Genomic DNA, 18,950 nt, shown 5'->3' on the forward strand with positions numbered 1-18,950 from the left:
AACATATCTAGTAGGGATGATGAGGTCAGCGATGGTTCCTGAGTGCTCCGGGCAAGATCTTCCTGGCTGTGACAGTTGGAGGTGGCAGGTAGAATGAGGCAGGAGCCCATCAATTGGCTATTCAAACTCAAGAAAACTCATCCATTCTCTTCTCACATCAGGCCCAGGCTGGAGGCAGTTGCCTTGGAGCAGGAGGCCTTTGTCCCGCAGTGGCCGTTATCACAGAAGGAGGCACAAGCCGCGGGAGTGGCACGTAGAGGGCCTATTGGGCTGGCGTCCCTTCGCCGCTCCCCACTTCCATTTTCCTCTCCATGTTCTCCCACAGTGCCTTTCTGCACCACTGCCTTCTCCTTCCCACCCATCCCTGGTGGGATTGGCTCCTTAGCCCTTAAGTTCTGTAAGAACTTGCAGATTCTTACCCTCTGAGGCCTCAGTTTCTGCTTGTGCGGGTGAGAGCGGTGTCAGGAGGCTGGGTGGAGCTCTGGTTGAGACTCTTCAGTGTCCTTCCTCAGAGTTCCAGGAGCGATGGTAGAGAGGAGTGTTCTTTACCTCAATGCATTTCTTGCTTTAGGCAGTGTATGGACTGGTGGGACCAAGGGAACGGTTACACTGAATTATTTTGAAATACACCAGTGGAGCTGGGGAGGTAGCTCAGTCAGTATAGTGTTTGGTTTGCAAGCACGGGACCTGAATTCAATCCTCAGTACTCACATAAAAATGCCTGGCATGGTGTCACAAACCTCTGATTCCAGTGTGGGGCAGGTGGAGACTGGAGATCCCTGGAGCTTGCTGGGCAGCTAGTCTCGCCTAATTGGTGAGCTGCAAGCCAATGAACAACCCTGTTTCAAAAAGGTGGACAGCATACCTGAAGATGACACCCAAAGTTGTCCTCTGGCCTCGACATGCATGTGCACTCACACATATATGATCACATATGCATACTCTCACATACCACACACACACAAACATGCAAAATACATATACACATACTCAATAAATGAATAAATAATTTGACATGTACCAGAGGCTCACAAATAGTCACACTCTTTTCCAGATCTGCCAGGATCTTTCCAACAAATTTTGTTTTACTTGAAAATAGTTCAGAGCTGAAGAGATGGCTCAGTAGCTAAGATGTTTGCCTGCACAGCCTAACGACCCAAGCTCCATTCCCCAGTACCCACTTAAAGCACAGTGGCACGTGAATTTGGAGTTCGTTTGCAGTGGCTGGAGACTCTGGCCACATCCATTCTCTCTATCTCTCTGTCTCTCCTCTATCTGTTTGCAAATAAAGAAATGAAAAAAAAAAATTAAAGAGTTATTTGGGTTGTAATTTAAAGAGTTATTTGGGCTGGAAACATGGCCTCACACTTAAGGTGTTTGCCTACAAAGCCTAAGGACCCAGGTTCAATTCCCCAATACCCATGTAAAGCCAGATGCACAAAGTAGCGCATGCATCTGGAGTTCATCTGTAGTGGCTAAAGACCCCAGTGCACCCATTCTCTCTCCATCTGCCTCTCTCTCTCTGATAAATAAATAAAATAAAATAATTTTTTTTTAAAAAAAGGAGTTATATTTGGGCTGGGCGTGGTGGGGCATGCCTTTAATCCCAGCACTTGGGAGGCAGAGATAGGAGGATTGCTGTGAGTTCCAGGTCAGCCAGGGTTTGAGTGAGACTCAACCTCCAAACAAAACAGCCAGGAATGTTGGCACAGGCCTTTAATCCCAGCCCTCGGGGGCATATATGTAGGAAGATCACCAGGAGTTTGAGGCTGCCCTGAGACTACATAGTGAATTCCATGTCAGCCTGGTCTAGAGCAAAACCCTACCTTGAAAAACCAAAAAGAAAAAGAAAATTGCCAAAGAAACTTCAACAAAGGGACATTTATGGATTGGTAGGCAGGGGCAGAGAAGCCAAGAAGGGGGAATCTAGTACCATTCTTAGGTCTGAAGTGCCTTGGGCAATGACTGGTTTTCCTGAAGGAGAGAGAGGTCAGGATATTTCTCCCTGCTTTTTAGGATACACAGTGGTCCTGGCACTACAGCCGTGTTGGAAGCTCCACCTCTGCCTCACGCTCACACAAAACTCAGGGAAAACCAGTTTTGATTTTATCACAGAAGTGTGGTACTTTCAGAATTCTGTGACAATTCTGTTAAAAATATTTTTGGCTTGGTGCCATGCATACACTTATAATCCCAGCACTCAACAAGTGTGTGTGTGTTTAAATTTAGATTAATTTTTTTTATTTATTTGAGAGGGGGGGCAGATAGAGAAGGGGAGAGAAAATGGGCATACCAGGGCCTCTAGCCACTGCAAACGAACTCCAGACGCATGCCCCCTTGTGCATCTGGCTTATGTGGGTGCTAGGGAATAGAGCCTGGCTCCTCAGGCTTTGCAAGCAAGTGCATGAACCACTAAACCATCTCTCCAGCCTCTGATTTGGATTTTTTTTTCGAGGTAGGATCTCACTCAGGTCACCCAGGCTGACCTGTCATTCACTATGTAGTCTCAGGCTGGCCTCGAGTTCACAATGATTCTCCTACTTTGGCCTCTGAAGTGGTGGGATTAAAGGCATGTGCCACCATGTCTGGCTTTTCAAAAAATATTTTGTTGATTGGCTAGAAAGAAAGAAAGAGGAAGATAGAGAGAGAGAGAGAGAGAGAGAGAGAGAAAGAGAGAGGAATGGGCATACCTCTAGCCACTGCAAATGAACTCCAGATGCATGTGCCACCTTGTGTGCATCTGGCTTTATGTGGATACTGGGGAGTCAAACCTGGGTTCTTTGGCTTTGCAGGCAAGTGCTTTAACTGCTAAGCCATCTCTCCAGCCCAATAATTTATATATGTATGTATGTATGTATGTATGTATGTATGTATGTATGTATGTATGTATGCCGGGCGTGGTGGCGCACGCCTTTAATCCCAGCACTTGGGAGGCAGAGGTAGGAAGATTACCATGAGTTTGAGGTCACTCTGAGACAACATAGTGAAATCCAGGTCAGTCTGAGCTAGAGTGAGACCCTACCTTGGGAAAAAAAAAAAATCTATTTATTTGCAAGCAGAGAGAAAGGTGATGGTAGGTGTGTGTGTGGGGGGGGGAGGGAGAATAGGCATGCCAGGGCCTCTTTACTGCTGCAAAAGAACACCAGATGGGTGCACCACTTTGTGCATCTGACTTCATGTAGGTACTGGAGAACTGAATCTGGGCTGTCAGGCTTAAGGTTAAGGCGAGTGTCTTAACTGCTGAGCCATCTCTCCATCCCTTTTTGCGTTTTTTTTTTTTTTTTTTTTTTTTTTTTTTTTGAGACAAGGTCTCACTATGTTGCCCTGGCTGGTCCTTGAACTCATAGTAATCCTCCTACTTCAGCCTTTATGTGTGTGTGTGGGGGGGGGGGAGAGAAATTTGAGAGAGAGAATTGGTATGCTATGGCCTCTTGCCATGAATATATCCCAGATGTATGTGCCACTTTGTGCATGGGCATTGGGGAATTGAACGTGGGCTGGCCGACTTTGCAAGCAAGCACCTTTAACCGTGTGGAGCCATCTCCCCAGCCTTTATATACATTTTAAGGACATGTGACCAGTGGTTTTGTAGCAACGTCCCTTGGTCTGCTGTGTCTGACGATATTCACTCATGAGTTCACTCAGGTGATCCATTTCAGGGCAGCACACCCACAGAAGTCCTGTTGGATGCTTTCCAATACATCCCTCAGAAGCCACATGTAGATGTACTAGTTACAATTAAGTAAGAGATCATCAGATTTCTTCCTTGTAATCTTGCCACGTTTTCCTTTTGCAATTAACAAATAAACCCAAGTTTTCAAGCAAGAAGTCCAAGTTTGGGCAAGCTTATTTTACAAGTATGTTTTAAAAGGCTGGTGGCATGCTCAGCCTTGGCATGCTCTCGGGTTGAAGATTTTGAAAATGGGGCTCTAGCTTTGGGCTTTCCAGCACAGAGGAGCTCTCTGTCTTTCCTCACGAGGACAAAGAATTCCGTACATGAATGTTTGCCATGGGGCAGGGAATGCCATGTGCTGTTTACCAGCCTTGAATTGCTCTGTGGCGTCAAGCAGCCTCAAGAGCTTCCTAAGGAAGGCTGACCGATCACTCCCTGCAGTCACTGCCCTGGGCCACAGTAAATGTGTGGGGAACATTCTGCTGAGGACGGTGGTTTCATTTCCCCTTAAAGGCCTCTGTTATTTTCCACCACAAGCCTGAAGCCTGGCCAGAACAGAAAAACCTTCCAGTAGTACGGCCAGGATAGGAAAGAGTTATGAATAATAATAATAACAAAAGACCTCTTTGGACAGACAGGTAGTTCTAGATGGCTACATGCTTTATCTCTGGAGATCTCACACTGTGTTCTCAGCACCACCCAGTGCAGAGAGGTGAGGCTCCCAGAAGCCAGACAGCAAACAGTGAGAACCTAGAAGAAGGGATCCTGCCTAGGCCAATCTAAATTTTTGGATGTACAAAAGAAAAATTTTTCTTGTGTGGTGGCACACGACTTTAATCCCAGTACTTGGGATGCAGAGGTAGGAGGATCACTGTGAGTTTGAGGCCGGCCTGAGATGACCTAGTGAATTCCATGTCAGCCTGGGCTAGAGTGAGACTCTACCCACCAAAACAAAACAAAACAACAAACCCAACATTGCTTTTCTTCCTCATGATAATTCCCCAAATGTGGAAAGGTTTTTAGGGGTGAGGGCACTATCTCTTGATCCCTATAGGGTCTTGGATTAAAGATAATAGTTACCAGTTCTGCTTCTTCTTAACTCTGTGACCCTGGGCATCTGATCAAAACTCTCCATATCTAGGGTCTGGGGACATAGCTTAGTTGGTAGAATGCTTGCCTGGCATGCAGAGACACTGGATTCAATTCCCAGTACCTCAGGCGGACAAAGGATCCATTTATTTCCTACCTATCAAATAGGGATGATGGACTGAGAAGATGGAACAGTGGTTAAAGGCACTTGGTTGCAAAGCCTGCCAGCCTGGGGTTCAATTCCCAAGCCACCCAAGTAAGCCAGATGTGCTGTTGGTTTGCAGTGGCAAGAGGTCCTGACACCCCCATACACACACGTGCCCGCCACACACACACACATGCAAATAAACAAAAAAATTAAAATAGGCATGACGTATTATGAGGATGATATTAACATGTATTTTTTACTTAATGAGCTCCATCTCTGCGTCATAAATTATTAACATATATAGCATGCTAGTATGCTAAGCACATAGTAGATACTGGGCGAGTTGTTCCTGTATAAGTGTACATACTTTTATTAGTATGTGTGCTATGCACTTTATCGCTTGCTCTCTCTCTCTCTCTCTTTTTTTCTAGGTAGGGTCTCACTCTAGCTCAGGCTGACCTGGAATTCACTATGGAGTCTCAGGGTGGCCTCGAACTCACGGAGATCCTCCTGCCTCTGCCTCCTGAGTGCTGGGATTAAAGGCGTGAGCACTTTATCTCTTGATTTCCACAGCAACCCTATGAGGTGGGCATGATTGTTCTCCTTTAATGGACAAACAAGCTCAGAGAGATTAAGCAACTGTGTACAGGGTCACTACAGCTACTGATCAGTATCACCATCCACACTGATTTCTGCGTATCTGGCTGTACGTGGGTACTGGGGAATAGAACGCCAGGCCTCCACTGCAGGTTTTACAAGCCAGTGTCTTTAACTGCTGAGCCGTCTCCCTAGCCCTAGGTTCTGTTTTCATTGAGAAGCTCATGCTTTTAACAGCATTCTGCTGCTGCTGCCAGGAAGACTGTGTTCGTAACTGTGTATTCCAAGCACGGAAACAGCAGGAGAGGAACGCGCAGAGGTGGCTGTGTGAGAGCGAGGCTCGGCAGGGCGGGGCTGGGGCCGCGGGAGAGGGAGGGCGGGAGCTCCGAAAGAAACTTGAGACCCAGACGGCCCTGCGCCGCGGGGTTCTGGTCCAGCCCTGAAAAATATGTCAACCCTGGGCCCGTTTTGCAGTGGGCGGGGGTTGGGGAGGGGTGTGCTCTGGTCTCAGGCCCAGGCCTCGCTCCGGGCCGCTGTCATCCTCTCCCGAGGCCCTCCTCCACAGTGTCGCCCCAGGCCCTTCCCTGCCACCGAGCCGGCACACTTCCTTGATGACAGTCCTGGAAGACACGGTGGACAGCCGAAGCGAGGGCGCTATGGTTGGCTCCGGCCACGCCCGCTGCCCCCTGCGAGCCCCCGGGGAGCGGCGTGCAGTCCAGCGTGCGCCTCCCGCGCTGGCCCGCAGAGCCCTGCGAGGCTAAGCCCTCTCCTTTGGTGGGGGGCCTGGAAACGTGAGGGGCTTCTACAGGAACTGGGGGCACAACAGTGTCGCCCCCAGTCGCGTCTCCCCTCCCACGTCGGCAAGCATCGGCCAGTCCCGCTGGCCTTCAGAGCGGAGGCCCCCCAGCTCTGCGCTTCCGGGGTCCGCCACCGCCCCCCAGGTCCACGCCCGGGGGAAGGGGCTCGGGCCCCTCTGAACTCTAAGCCCTCCTTGTTCATTCGGGAGATTATGGGGAGCAGGGGTCGAAGGAAGCAAGTTTCCGAGGGAAAACCACAAGAAAGAGCCCAAATTGGGGCGAATGTGGCTGGGACAGGGAAAGGCTTAGCAAAGTTCTAGGTGGAGGGGCGCTGGCATGAACCTGAGAAACGTACGAAGAACAGGAAGGAAGGGGCGAAGGGTGTGGCTCAGAGGCAGAGCACCTGCCTGGCTTGTGTGCAGGCCTGGGGTCCTCCTGCATCGTGAGGGGGAACTCAGGGAGCGGGGACAGCTCCAAAGGGTGGCTTTGGAGGACTTGAGTCCTGCCCCAACCCCAAATGAATGAAAGCTAAACAAAGTAGTGCAACTCCACGGTGGAGGCAAGTTCTCTGCTCCAATCCCAAAGCCGTTTGAAACCTTTATTTCGCCACTTCAGCAGTCACTGGTCTAAGGAGTAAGACAGCCAGGTTTCTGGGAGCATCTGCTGCCTAGTTCAGCCAAAGTGTCAATCCTCAAATGATTCCGAGGTCAATCAATCACCCTTTACCAGGCAGAATTTTATCTGCCCGGACCTGCTTGCTGATATCATGGATCATGGTGTGGGCTGGGCAGGACTTAGCGCAGGGCACTGGGCACAGCACAGACAAGAGGGGGAAAGAAGACTCTGAGGGACCACCGGAAGCCACTCTAGGCCAAATTTATACTTAAAACAATTTCTTTTTAATTTTTTTGTTTATTTTATTTATTTGAGAGCGACAGACAGAAAGAGGCAGATAGAGAGAAAGAATGGGCGCGACAGGGCCTCCAGTCACTGCAAAAAACCCCAGATCCATGCGCCCCCTTGTGCATGTCACTAGCGTGGATCCTAGAGAATTGAGCCTCGAACCAAGTTCCTTAGACTTCACAGGCAAGCGCTCAAGCATTAAGCCATCTCTCCAGCTCTAAAATACACTGTTTAAAGCACTTCCTTGAGGATCACCTCTCACCTTGCGGAATCCTAAACTGGAAAAGGAGCATTAAGTGCAGCCCCCCCCCCCTTTATCCAGACTTTGTCTAAACAACACTTTTGTATATGACAGCATTTTACATGCCAAGATTTTAGATTATTTGCATTTAAAAAGATTTGTAGGCATGGTGATGCATGCCTTTATCGCAGCACTGGGGAGGCAGACATAGGTGGATCTCTGTGAGTTCGAGGCCACCCTGAGACTACATAATGAATTTCAAGTCAACCTGGGCTAGAGTAAGACCCTACCTCGAAAAACCAAAAATTAAAAAAAAAAAAAAAAGTTGTGGGCTGGAATGTAGCTTAATTGGGAGAGTGTTTGCCTGGCATGCATAAAGCCCTGGGTTTGATCCCCAGCACCCATACACTAGGCATGGTGGTGCACACCTGTAATCCCAGCACTTGGGATGTGAATGCAGAGGATCGGAAGTTCAAGGCCATCTTCAGCTATATAGGGAATGTGAGGCCAGACTGGGTTACATGAGACCCTGTGGAAAGGAAGGAAGGAAGGAAGGAAGGAGGGAAAGAGGGAGGAAGGGAAGAAGGGAATGGAATAGATTAAAGGACTTGTGGGTCTTGAAGGGATGGGTCCCTTTTGGTGGATATTTAAAGCCCGTCGGCATCTGGGGCAGGAGAGCTCAGCTACACAAACATCATGGGTACTGCCCACCTTGTTTCCTTGTCCTGCAGTCTGACACTGCCCTGGATGCTAAACTGTAGTCACAGGGCTGCAGCAGGGGCACTTGGTCCTCTACCATTTTTTAAAACCTTTATTTATTTGCAGAGGGGAGGGGGGTAGAGGGGGAGAGAGAGAGGATGAAAATGGGCATGTCAAGGCCTCTTGCCAAAGCAAACAAACTCCAGATGCATTGACCACTTTGTGCATCTTTTTAAAATTTATTTTTTGGTTTTTTGAGGTAGGGTAGCCCAAGATGAATTCACTACATTGTGTCAGGCTGGGCTTGAACTCATAGTGATCTTCCTACCTCTGCAGTGCTGAAATTAAAGGTGTGCACCATCACACCTGATTTATCTTACTTTGTGCATCTTTCAGTGGCTTTATGTGGATACTAGGGAATTGAAACTAGCCATCAGGCTTTACAAGCAAGTGCTTTTAACCTCTGAGCTATCTCCCTACCCGGTACACCTTATTCTCCCCCACCCCCCCTTTTTTTTTTCAAGGTAGCATTTTGCTCTAGCCCAGGCTGATCTGGAATTCACTATGTAGTCTCAGGCTGGCCTCAAACTCACAGTGATTCTCCTACCTCAGCCTCCTGAGTGCTACCATGCCTGGCCCTGGCCCAGGAGACAAGTCCCTGCTCCTGCCCAGCTGAAAGGGAAGGCTGTTGACAACCTCAGACCATTTCACTCAGTGCAATGTGGTCCAGTTCGCGCATTCTACCTGGGTGTGTGGCTCCTCAAGCGCACATAGCTGCCTGGCAGCGGCCCTCTGTCCTGTCTTCTGCAGCGGCAGCGGGGAGGGCTGGAATGTGAGAAGGGCAGGAGAAAAGAATGACGGGGCGTTTTCTATTTGTAAAGCTGCAAGTTTGGCTTACTGCTTGAATTTCAAGTAGGTCCTTCAAGCAGATAGGGAAGTCAGGTGCGAGAGCAGAGGCAGCCAATTTGAATTGTCTAAATTCTTAGAAAATAAATACATTCTAGGAATTTTAGTGTGGGAGGGAGGATCATCAAATAGGTTAAGTTTGGGAAATTGGCTGGGAGGCCCCTAGGAGGGGCATGGATTTTTCTATTTGGATACCGCACTTTCCCCAAATTTATTTTGTCTCTTTGTATCTCTCTCTTATTTTTTAATTTCTTTAATTTTTTTTGAGGTAGGGTCTCACTCAGGGTGGCCTTGAACTCACAGTGATCCTCCTACCTCTGCCTCCCTAGTGCTGGGATTAAAGGTGTGCGCCACCACGATCTCTCTATTTTTTTTTTTTTTTTTTGAGGTAAGGTCTCACAATAGTCCAGGCTGACCTGGAATTTACTATGTAGTCTCAGGTTAGCCTCAAACTCAGAGATCCTCCTACCTCAGTTTCCTGAGTGCTGGGATTAAAGGCGTGTGCCACCATGTCCAGCTTATTTTGTTTCATGAATCATATCTAAGAGACAAATTAAAGCTTTGAACTGAGGGCTTTATTTATTTGTTCATTTATTTTTTTGAGTTTCAGATCTCATGTGGAGGAAAATCACTCCTTTTAAAGACTGGTTTTGCTGGCTTTTTTTTTAAAAAAAAAATCTTTTGATTTTTATTTATGAGGGGGAGGGAGAGAGACATCTGGCTTTATGTTTGTACTGGGGAATCAAACCCAGACCAACTCAAGCTGGAAGGCTTTGCAAGCAAGTGCCTTTAACCTCTTGGTCATCTCTCCAACCCTGTGCTTGCTGTTTGTTTGAAGCAAGTATTAACTCTGAAATTCAGAAATTAGAGATTACTGATTAGCAAAAGGAAAGAAGTGCTTTGGGTCAGTTGGATTCTTGCCACTGGATGGTGACTCCAGACCCTGCCAGTGGCCCAGGTAGCCAGCCTGCAGTGTGTTCTGCAGACGCTTTCTTTCCTTGATTTACAGTTTTCAAAGGGAAAATGGTTGGAGCCCATGGGTCACTCGCTATGTCTTGTTATATAACGATGGAGAGCCTTTGGTAGACTTTGCTGGTGGCAGAAATGTGTACAGAAAAAAATACTGGAGCTGAGGCTTGTCCTCAACTCGCTGTGCCCTGACAAGACTGGGCATCTGCTGAAGTTTCAGGAAATAAGGAGATTTAACAGATGGGAATGTTGTAGTAAGACAGCCTGACCTGCACGTAGGTTCATACAGGGAGAAAAATGTTGTGGGGTGGCAATAAATGCCATGTGCCTCTGTTTTGCCAAGGCCCAAGGAGTTCTTGACCCTGAACTTCCCCTACTTTGTACTCTGATCATTGCCAGTCTCTGCGGCTTTCGGCCAGCCTTGCCAGCCAAACCAGTCAGTTCTTTCCAGTGCTGTTTCATTTCCCCCACTGAGGTAAGGTCTCAGTCTAGCCCAAGCAGAATGTACTCTTTAGTCCCAGGCTGGCCTCAAACTCACAGTGATCCCCCTGCTTCAGCCTCCTGAATAATGGGATTAAAGACATCTTGCCACCATTCCTGGCAAAAGTTTTTATTTTTATTTATTTATTTGAGAGAGAGAAAAAAAATATGGGTGCCCTCTAGCCACTGCAGACGAACTCCAAATGCATTGCCACCTTGTGCATCTGGCTTTAAGTGAGTACTGGGGAATTGAACCCAAGTCATTAAGTTTGCAGGCAAATGCCTTCACTGAAGAGTGCCATCTCCCCACTCCCTGCGTTTTTTAAAAAACCATATATACATATATTATTATTATTACTATTTGGTTTTCCAAGGTAGGGTCTCATTCTAGCCCAGGCTGACCTGGAATTCACTATATAGTCTCAGGGTGGCCTCAAACTCATGGTGATCCTCCTAACTCTGCCTCCTGAGTGCCGGGATTAAAGGCGTGTGCCACCATGCCCAGCACATGTATTATTTTTATTTTATTTATTTATAAGAGAGAGAATGAGAGAGAATGAGTGCATCAGGACCTGTACCTACTGCAAATGAACTCCAGACACAAGTGCCACCATGTGCATCTGGCTTATGTGGGTACTGGGGAATCAAATCTCGGTCCTTAGGCTTCACAGGCAAGCACTTTAACTGCTAAGTCATCTCTCAGCCCCCAGAAATATAGTTTAAAATCTATTTGTGAGCAGAGAGGGAGAGAGAGAGAGGAGTTAGGTGTGTCAGAGTCTTGCCACTGCAAATGAACTCCAGATGCTTGCAGCACTTTGTGCATCTGAAGTTCATTTGTACCAGCCGAAGGCCCTGGTATGCCCATTCTATCTCTCTCTGCTTTCAAATAAGATAAAAATAAAAATGTATTTTTTAAAACGAGTGTGCTCTATCTGGTTGTCATGCATGTTTCTCCTTTTCTCTTCCTTTGAGTCTCAGTTTGGGAGCGTTTCATTCTGGAAGCGTGCCCGACTCCTCCCACCTGCCGCAGCTAGCCCACGCGCTCTTGTTGTTGTATAGTTTCCTGTTCTCAGCACTATTTGTATCATTGGTGGCTGACTGCTTGTCAGGATGCCTCCCCATGGCCTGTCAGGGAGGGGTGTGGTTTTCTTTTTTAACCATTTTATCTCTGGCATAGTGCCAGGCACATGGCACCACCAAATCACTATCTTATCACTTCACATACTTCCCTTCAGCAGCAGGTACACCTATTTTCCCTCTGTTCCTTATTATGTTGTTCTGTGGTCTCAGAGGTATTTGCCTACTCACAGGGTGAAACTGAATACAAATAAACAAAAGCTAAAAACAAACACAGAACTGTTTTTCTATTATTATTATTCTCTAAGTTATTGCTGAGGGTTTTGTAAGCCAGCTGCTTTCCTTGAGCTGTTGTTGAGTCTGGATTCAGCTGCAGTCAGGGCGGCAGAGTCCACAGGCTGTCTGTAGCAAACTGCAGACGACACCTCTCCAGCCTCCAGGGCCGCCTTTAGTGGGAATGAGGTCAGGCAGATGCTTAAAAACACAGAAGGTGATGACCTGGAATTGAATAAAGGTGGGATGGCAGTGTTTGCCCACAGTGAACAATGTGGGGAAGGGAGATGACAGCTGAAGATAAAAGTTGAAGGGTGAGCCAGGTGTGGTGGTTTACGCCTTTAATCCCAGCACTCAAGAGGCAGAGGTAGAAGGATTACCGTAAAGTTTGAGGCCACCCTGTGACAACATAGTGAATTCCAGGTCAGCTTGGGCTACAGCGAGTGGGCTACAGTGAGACCCTACCTCTAAAAACAAACAAACAACAAAAAAGTTAAAGGGCAAGTAGAAGAAAGCAGATCACTCTGGTCCAGGACTAGAGAGTGGTACCTGAAATGTTACTCAATGCTTAAGTCTTGGATGTGTGACATTCTCTCTCTCTCTCTCTCCATGCATGTGGAAGCTAGAGGTTCATATTGAGTGCCTTTAAAACATTTAATTTCAGCCGAGTTTAGTAGCACACGCCTTTAATAACAGCACTTGGGAGGCAGAGGTGGGAGGATCACTGTGAGTTGTAGGCCAGCCTGAGATTACATAGTGAGTTCCAGGGCATCCTGGGCTAGAGCAAGACCCTACCCAGAAAAAAAAAAAAAAGCTTACTTATTTGCACATGTGTGTGCGCACTGCGTATGGGTGCACCAGGGCCTCTTGCCTCTGCATGCACACATCAGATCCTTGTGCCACTTTTTGCATTCAGCTTACTGGAGTAGTTTGGAAATTGAAGCTGGGTTGGGGGCTTTGTAAGCAAGCAACTTTAACTACTGAGCCATCTTCTCAGTCAGGCTCTTTCTTAATCGCTCTTCACCTTATTTATTTATTAATTTTTTTGTTTATTTATTTATTTGAGAGTGACAGACAGAGAAAGAGGCAGATAGAGACAGAGAATGGGCACGCCAGGGTTTCCAGCCACTGCAAACGAACTCCAGATGCATGCACCCCCTTGTGCATCTGGCTAACGTGGATCCTGGGGAATCGAGCCTTGAACCGGGGTCCTTAGGCTTCACAGGCAAGTGCTTAACCACTAAGCCATCTCTCAAGCCCATCTTCACCTTATTATTATTATTATTATTATTATTATTATTTTTGGGTTTTTCGAGGTAGGGTCTCACTCTGGTCCAGGCTGACCTGGAATTAACTCTGTAGTCTCAGGGTGGCCTTGAACTCACGGCGATCCTCCTACCTCTGCCTCCCGAGTGCTGGGATTAAAGGCGTGCGCCACCACGCCCGGCTCATCTTCACCTTATTTATTAAGAACAAGTTTCTCACTTGAGCTCAGAGCTTGCTGATTTGGCTAGTCTTGCTGGCCAGCTTGACCTGGAGATTCCCTGTCTCTACGTCCTGAGATCTGGGCTCACAGGCAGGCTGCCACATTGGTCTGGTGTTTACATGGGTGCTGGGGATCTAAACTCACGTCTTCACACTTTTTCTTTTTTAAATTATTTTTTAATTGATTTAGGTTTTTCTTTTTTTTGGTTTTTCAAGGTAGGGTCTCACTCTGGCTCAGGCTGACCTGAAATTCACTCTGTAGTCTCAGGGTGGGCTCGAACTCTCAGCGATCCTCCTACCTCTGCCTCCCGAGTGCTGGGGTTACACACTTTATTTTAAATCAGATTTTTAAAAAATTTTATTTTATTTTATTTATTTATTTATTTATTTTTGCTCTTTAAGATATTTTATTTATTTATTTATTTGAGAGAGAGAAAGTGGGGGAGAGAGAGAATGGGTGCACTAGGGGCTCTAGCCACTGCAAATGAACACCAGACACATGTGCCACCTTGTGCATCTGGCTTTACATGGGGATTAGGTAATAAAACCTGGGTCCTTTGGCTTTGTAGGCAAGCACCTTAACCACTAAGCCTGCTCTCCAGCCTCAATCTACTCTTTATAAATTGCCTACTTTCAGGTATTCTAAACAGCCTAAGACAGAGGAGAAAGTGATTGCTGGCACACTGAGGAGGTGAAGGATGAGCCTGAAAGAGAGAGTGTAGTCAAGATATTAGCTGGCCAGCTATGATGGCAGCCTTAAAATGCCAGAACTTGAGAGTTGGAGACAGGGAGATAAGTTTAAATTTTATTTTTATTTACTTATTAGAGACAGAGAGGGGGAGAGAAAGAGAGAGAAAGAGTGAGAGAGAGAGAGAGAATGGGCATGTCAGGGCCTCCAGCCACTGCAAATGAACTCCAGACGCATGCGCCCCCTTGTGCTTCTGGTTTATGTGGGACCTGGAGAATCGAACCTGGGTCCTTAGGCTTTGCAGGCAAGTGCCTGAACCACTAAACCATTCCTCCAGCCCCTCTTCACACTTTTGTGGCAGTGCTTTATTGATTGAGCCTAGTGTGTGACTTAAAAATTTTTTTTGTTTATTTTTTATTTATTTATTTGAGAGAGGCAGAGAGAGAGACAGACAGACAGACAGACAGACAGACAGAGAGAATGGGTGTGCCAGGGCCTCCAGCCACTGCAAACGAACTCCAGATGCATGTGCCCCCTTGTGCATCTGGCTAACTTGGGTCCTGGGGAATCGAGCCTTGAACCGGGGTCCTTAGGCTTCACAGGCAAGCACTTAACTGCAAAGCCAACTCTCCAGCCCTAATGTGTGACTTTTAAAAGATATTTTACTTATTTATTTGAAAGAGAGAAAGAGACAAACAGAAAGAGAATGGGTGCACCAGGGCCTCTAGCCACTGCAAATGAATTCCAGATGCATGCACTGCCTTGCGCATCTGGCTTTACGTGGATTCTGGGGAATCAAAACTGGGTCCTTTGGCTTTGTAGGCAAGTGACTTAACTGCTAAGCCATCTCTCCAGCCCTGTGTGACTATTTATTTATTTCCTGTGTGACTTTTGATTCTGTTCCTTGTGAATTGTTTTTGTTTTTATTATTAGAAAAAAATAAACTGGCCATCGTGATATGTAACTATAGCCCCAGTCCCTTGGAAGGTTGTGACTGGAGGATTATTTGAGTCGAGGCATTTGAGACCAGCTTGAGCAACACAGGAAGACCTTGTCTCAAAAAATGAAATAATGCCGGGCGTGGTGGCGCACCCATTTAATCCCAGCACTTGGGAGGCAGAGGAAGGAGGATCACCATGAGTTCGAGGCCACCCTGAGACTCCACAGTGAATTCCAGGTCAGCCTGAGCTAGAGTGAGACCCTACTTCAAAAAACCAAAAAAAGAAAAAAAAAAAAAAGAAATAGCCCTTTCATTTACCAACTTCTCTCTTTTCTCCCTTCTCTCCCCGTCTCCCTCTCTCCTTTCTTCATATTTTTTTTTTCTTTCTGAAGTTTTTTGACCCAGTACAATCCAGCTAGGATGTGGAGAGTCATGTTTTCCACTGAAGTAAGGCCAGGCTGGCCTTGTATTTAGTACAGCTAATCGTCCCCACCCCTTGCCTGCCCCAGTATTCTCTTTGAGCTTGGCAGAGACATCCACTGTGGCCCTGCTGCTAGTGCAGACCATTGCAGAATGAGACAAAGCCCTGTGCATTCTGCTGAGAGGCACTTGGCTCTGAGATACTGGCATGTGGGCGCAAGACAGGCTTTGTTGTGTCCGGAGCACTCAGCACTCACATGCATGCTGGGGTCTGCTAAGTGTGTGTACGGTTCTCAGGTAGGGACAAAGTTTGTCTAGAGGTAGATTAAAAAAAATTGAAAATATTTTATTTATTTATTTAAGAGGGAGAGAGAGAGAGAGAGAGAGAGAGAGAGAGAGAGAGAGAGGGAATGAATTGATGTACCAGGGCCTTTAGCCACTGCAAATGAACTTCAGATGCATGTACCACCTTGTGCATCTGGCTTATGTGGGTACTGGGGAATTGAACCTATGTCTTTTGGCTTTGCAGGCAAGTGCCTTAACCACTAAGCTATCTCTACAGCCCCCAGAAAGTGGATTTTTAAAAACTCTTTTATTGACAACTTTCATACATATAGACAATATATCATGATTATAATCCTCTCTCACTGTCTTCCTTTTCCCCCCTCCTGAATCCCCCCTTTGTTGAATTGCTTTTTTTTTTTTTCCAACAAGTCTCTCTTCTATTTCAATGTCATCATTTTTTTCTCTCCTGTTATGCAGGTCTTGTGTGGGTAGTGTCAGCCACTGTGAGGCCATGAATACCTGGCCACTTTGTGTCTGGAAGACAGTACTGTAAGCACTCCTCCCCTTCCTTTGGCTCTTACATTATTTCCTCCACTTCTGCAATGGACCCTGAGCCTTGAAGGGTGTGATAGAGTTATCTTACTTAGTGTTGAACATTTCACTGTCACTTCTCAGTATTTTGTGAGTTTTGAGTCACCCCATGGTCACCAACATCTGACAAGAGAAGCTTCTCTAACCAAAAGTGGAAGTAGCATTAATACATGGGCATAAACATTAAGTATTTAAAGGGCAGTTGGTTGGGCCTAATACATTCATTTAGCCAGATAACAGTAGTAATTTTTCACCTAAGGCTTATGACCTCCCCAGCCATAGGCTTTAAATTTTTTTTTTTTGGTTTATTTTTATTTATTTATTTGAGAGCGGTAGACAGAGAAAGAGGCAGAGAGAGAGAGAGAATGGATGCGCCAGGGCTTCCAGCCACTGCAGATGAATTCCAGATGTGTGCACCCCCTTGTACATCTGGCTAACGTGGGTCCTGGGGAATCGAGCCTCGAACTGGGGTCCTTAGGCTTCACAGGCAAGCACTTAACTGCTAAGCCATCTCTCCAGCCCTAAATTTTTTATTTATTTATTTGAGAGAGAGAGAGAGAGAGAGAGAGAGAGAGAGAGAGAGAGAGAGGGCATTTGCTGCTACAAATGAATTCCACATGCATGCACCACTTTGTGCATCTGCCTTTACATGTGTACTTAGGATCTGAACTCTGGACCATCATGCTTTGCAAGCAAGTGCCTTTAACCACTGAGCCATCTCTCTAACCCCAGCCACAGTTTTTTTTTTTTTTTTTTTTTTTTTTTTTTTTGTGGTGGGGTCTCACTCTAGCTCAGGCTGACCTGGAATTCACTCTGTAGTCCCAGGGTGGCCTTGAACTCATGCTGATCCTCCTATCTCTGCTTCTAAAGTGCTGGAATTAAAGGCATGCATGACCACGCCCAGCTAACCAGACTTTTGATTAGGTTTTTACTACCAGGAATAATTCTTTCCCACGGAGTGGGCCTCAAGTCCAATCAGAGAGCAGCTGGTTTCCCCATAACAGACATACCATCACTGCACTAGTTGGTACAGTTGGCCTGGCTATCCAGCTGTAAGACTTGCAGGGGTCACTGCTGGTTAACACCATTAATGGCTTTTCTCCCCAACAGGCTGAATAGCTGTTTCCAGCATTCTGGTAGCTAGTCAACAGGGAGGAGGCTTCCAGCTCAGCTCCAGCTTGATTTCTCAGTGACCTGTGGCCCAAGCATGTGGAGTCTTCAGCAATAGGGTCTTACCATTTACTTCTGGTGGACAACCAAGAGCCTTGGCAATAGCCTATAATGTTTTGGGGGCATTAGGGCCTTCCTTTGCCAATAACTCACTGGATGGTATCCTATCTGGCACTAACATTTTTCTTATAACAATCTATGTCTTCTAAGAACAACAGTATTCACCTCTACAGGATACTATTGTCCAAACTCACTCTCTTGCTCTTTTTTTGTTAACAAATAGAAAGTAGATTCTGGGCTGGAGAGATGGCTTAGCGGTTAAGCGCTTGCCTGTGAAGCCTAAGGACCCCGGTTCGAGGCTCGGTTTCCCAGGTCCCACGTTAGCCAGATGCACAAGGGGGCGCACGCGTCTGGAGTTCGTTTGCAGAGGCTGGAAGCCCTGGCACGCCCATTCTGTCTCTCTCCCTCTATCTGTCTTTCTCTCTGTGTCTGTCACTCTCAAATAAATAAATAAAAAATTAAAAAAAAAAAAGAAAGTAGATTCTGAGGGCTGGGTATGTAGCTCAGTTGGTAGAGTGCTTGCCTAGCTCGCATGGAGCCCTAGGGTTAATCCCCAGCACTTTTGATGAGGTGGAGGCTAGCATGGTTACATGAGACCTTGTCTTAAAAAACAGAATATAAGGTCTGGAGAGATGGCTCAGCAGTTAAGACACTTGTCTGCAAAGCCTAAGGACCCAGGTTCAAGATTCCCCAGTATTCACAAAAAGCCATAGGCACAAAGTGGTGTATGTATCTGGAGTTTGTTGTGGCTAGAGGCCCTGGCACATCCATCCTCTCTCTCTCTCTCTCTCTTAAATAAACAAATAAATAAAATATTTAGAAAAAGCAAAAAATTGTTGAGGCACTGAGACCAGAAACCTGGGGAGGAAGGCATACATTTGTATGCTTTAATGTGATGCAATATGTCTAAGTCGTGTCCACACCCCCTTTTTAAGGGGGGAAACGATCAGTTAGTCTATTTGCACAGGGTGAGCATTGCCAGCTCATGGCAATCTCAGCTGGCACAGGTGGGTTTGGCCGGTTCCTTGTCCACAGAGCTCAGCTAAACATGCAATAAAAAGGATTATTTACCAGTGAAATGGTGAGTCATGAAATCTCTCAATTAATTCTGTTATCTCAAAAGGGAAACAAAATGACTTTGAGGTAATTCTTTTATTTATTTACTTTTTTGAAGTAATTCTTTAGTTTGATTTCTAGTATGGTCAACCAGGCTCAGCAGTTTAAAACCCGCTTGGATTTTACAAATCACTGGTGCAATCAAAACTGCTGACCACACCCTGTGTCTCCCCATGGGGTTTCTGAGGACCTGCACGTAGGTATGAGAGGAACAGGTTCAAACCTGAGCCTGATCATTAGCAGACTGGCTTGTCTTCCCTAGCAACCATAAATCTCTGGGCCAATCAGATTAGCCTTCTGTACCGTGTGAACCACATCTCAGGGAAGCTGGCCAGGCCAAGCT

Source organism: Jaculus jaculus, chromosome 1 (assembly GCF_020740685.1).
Source record: "Jaculus jaculus isolate mJacJac1 chromosome 1, mJacJac1.mat.Y.cur, whole genome shotgun sequence".
Classification (NCBI taxonomy): Eukaryota; Metazoa; Chordata; class Mammalia; order Rodentia; family Dipodidae; genus Jaculus; species Jaculus jaculus.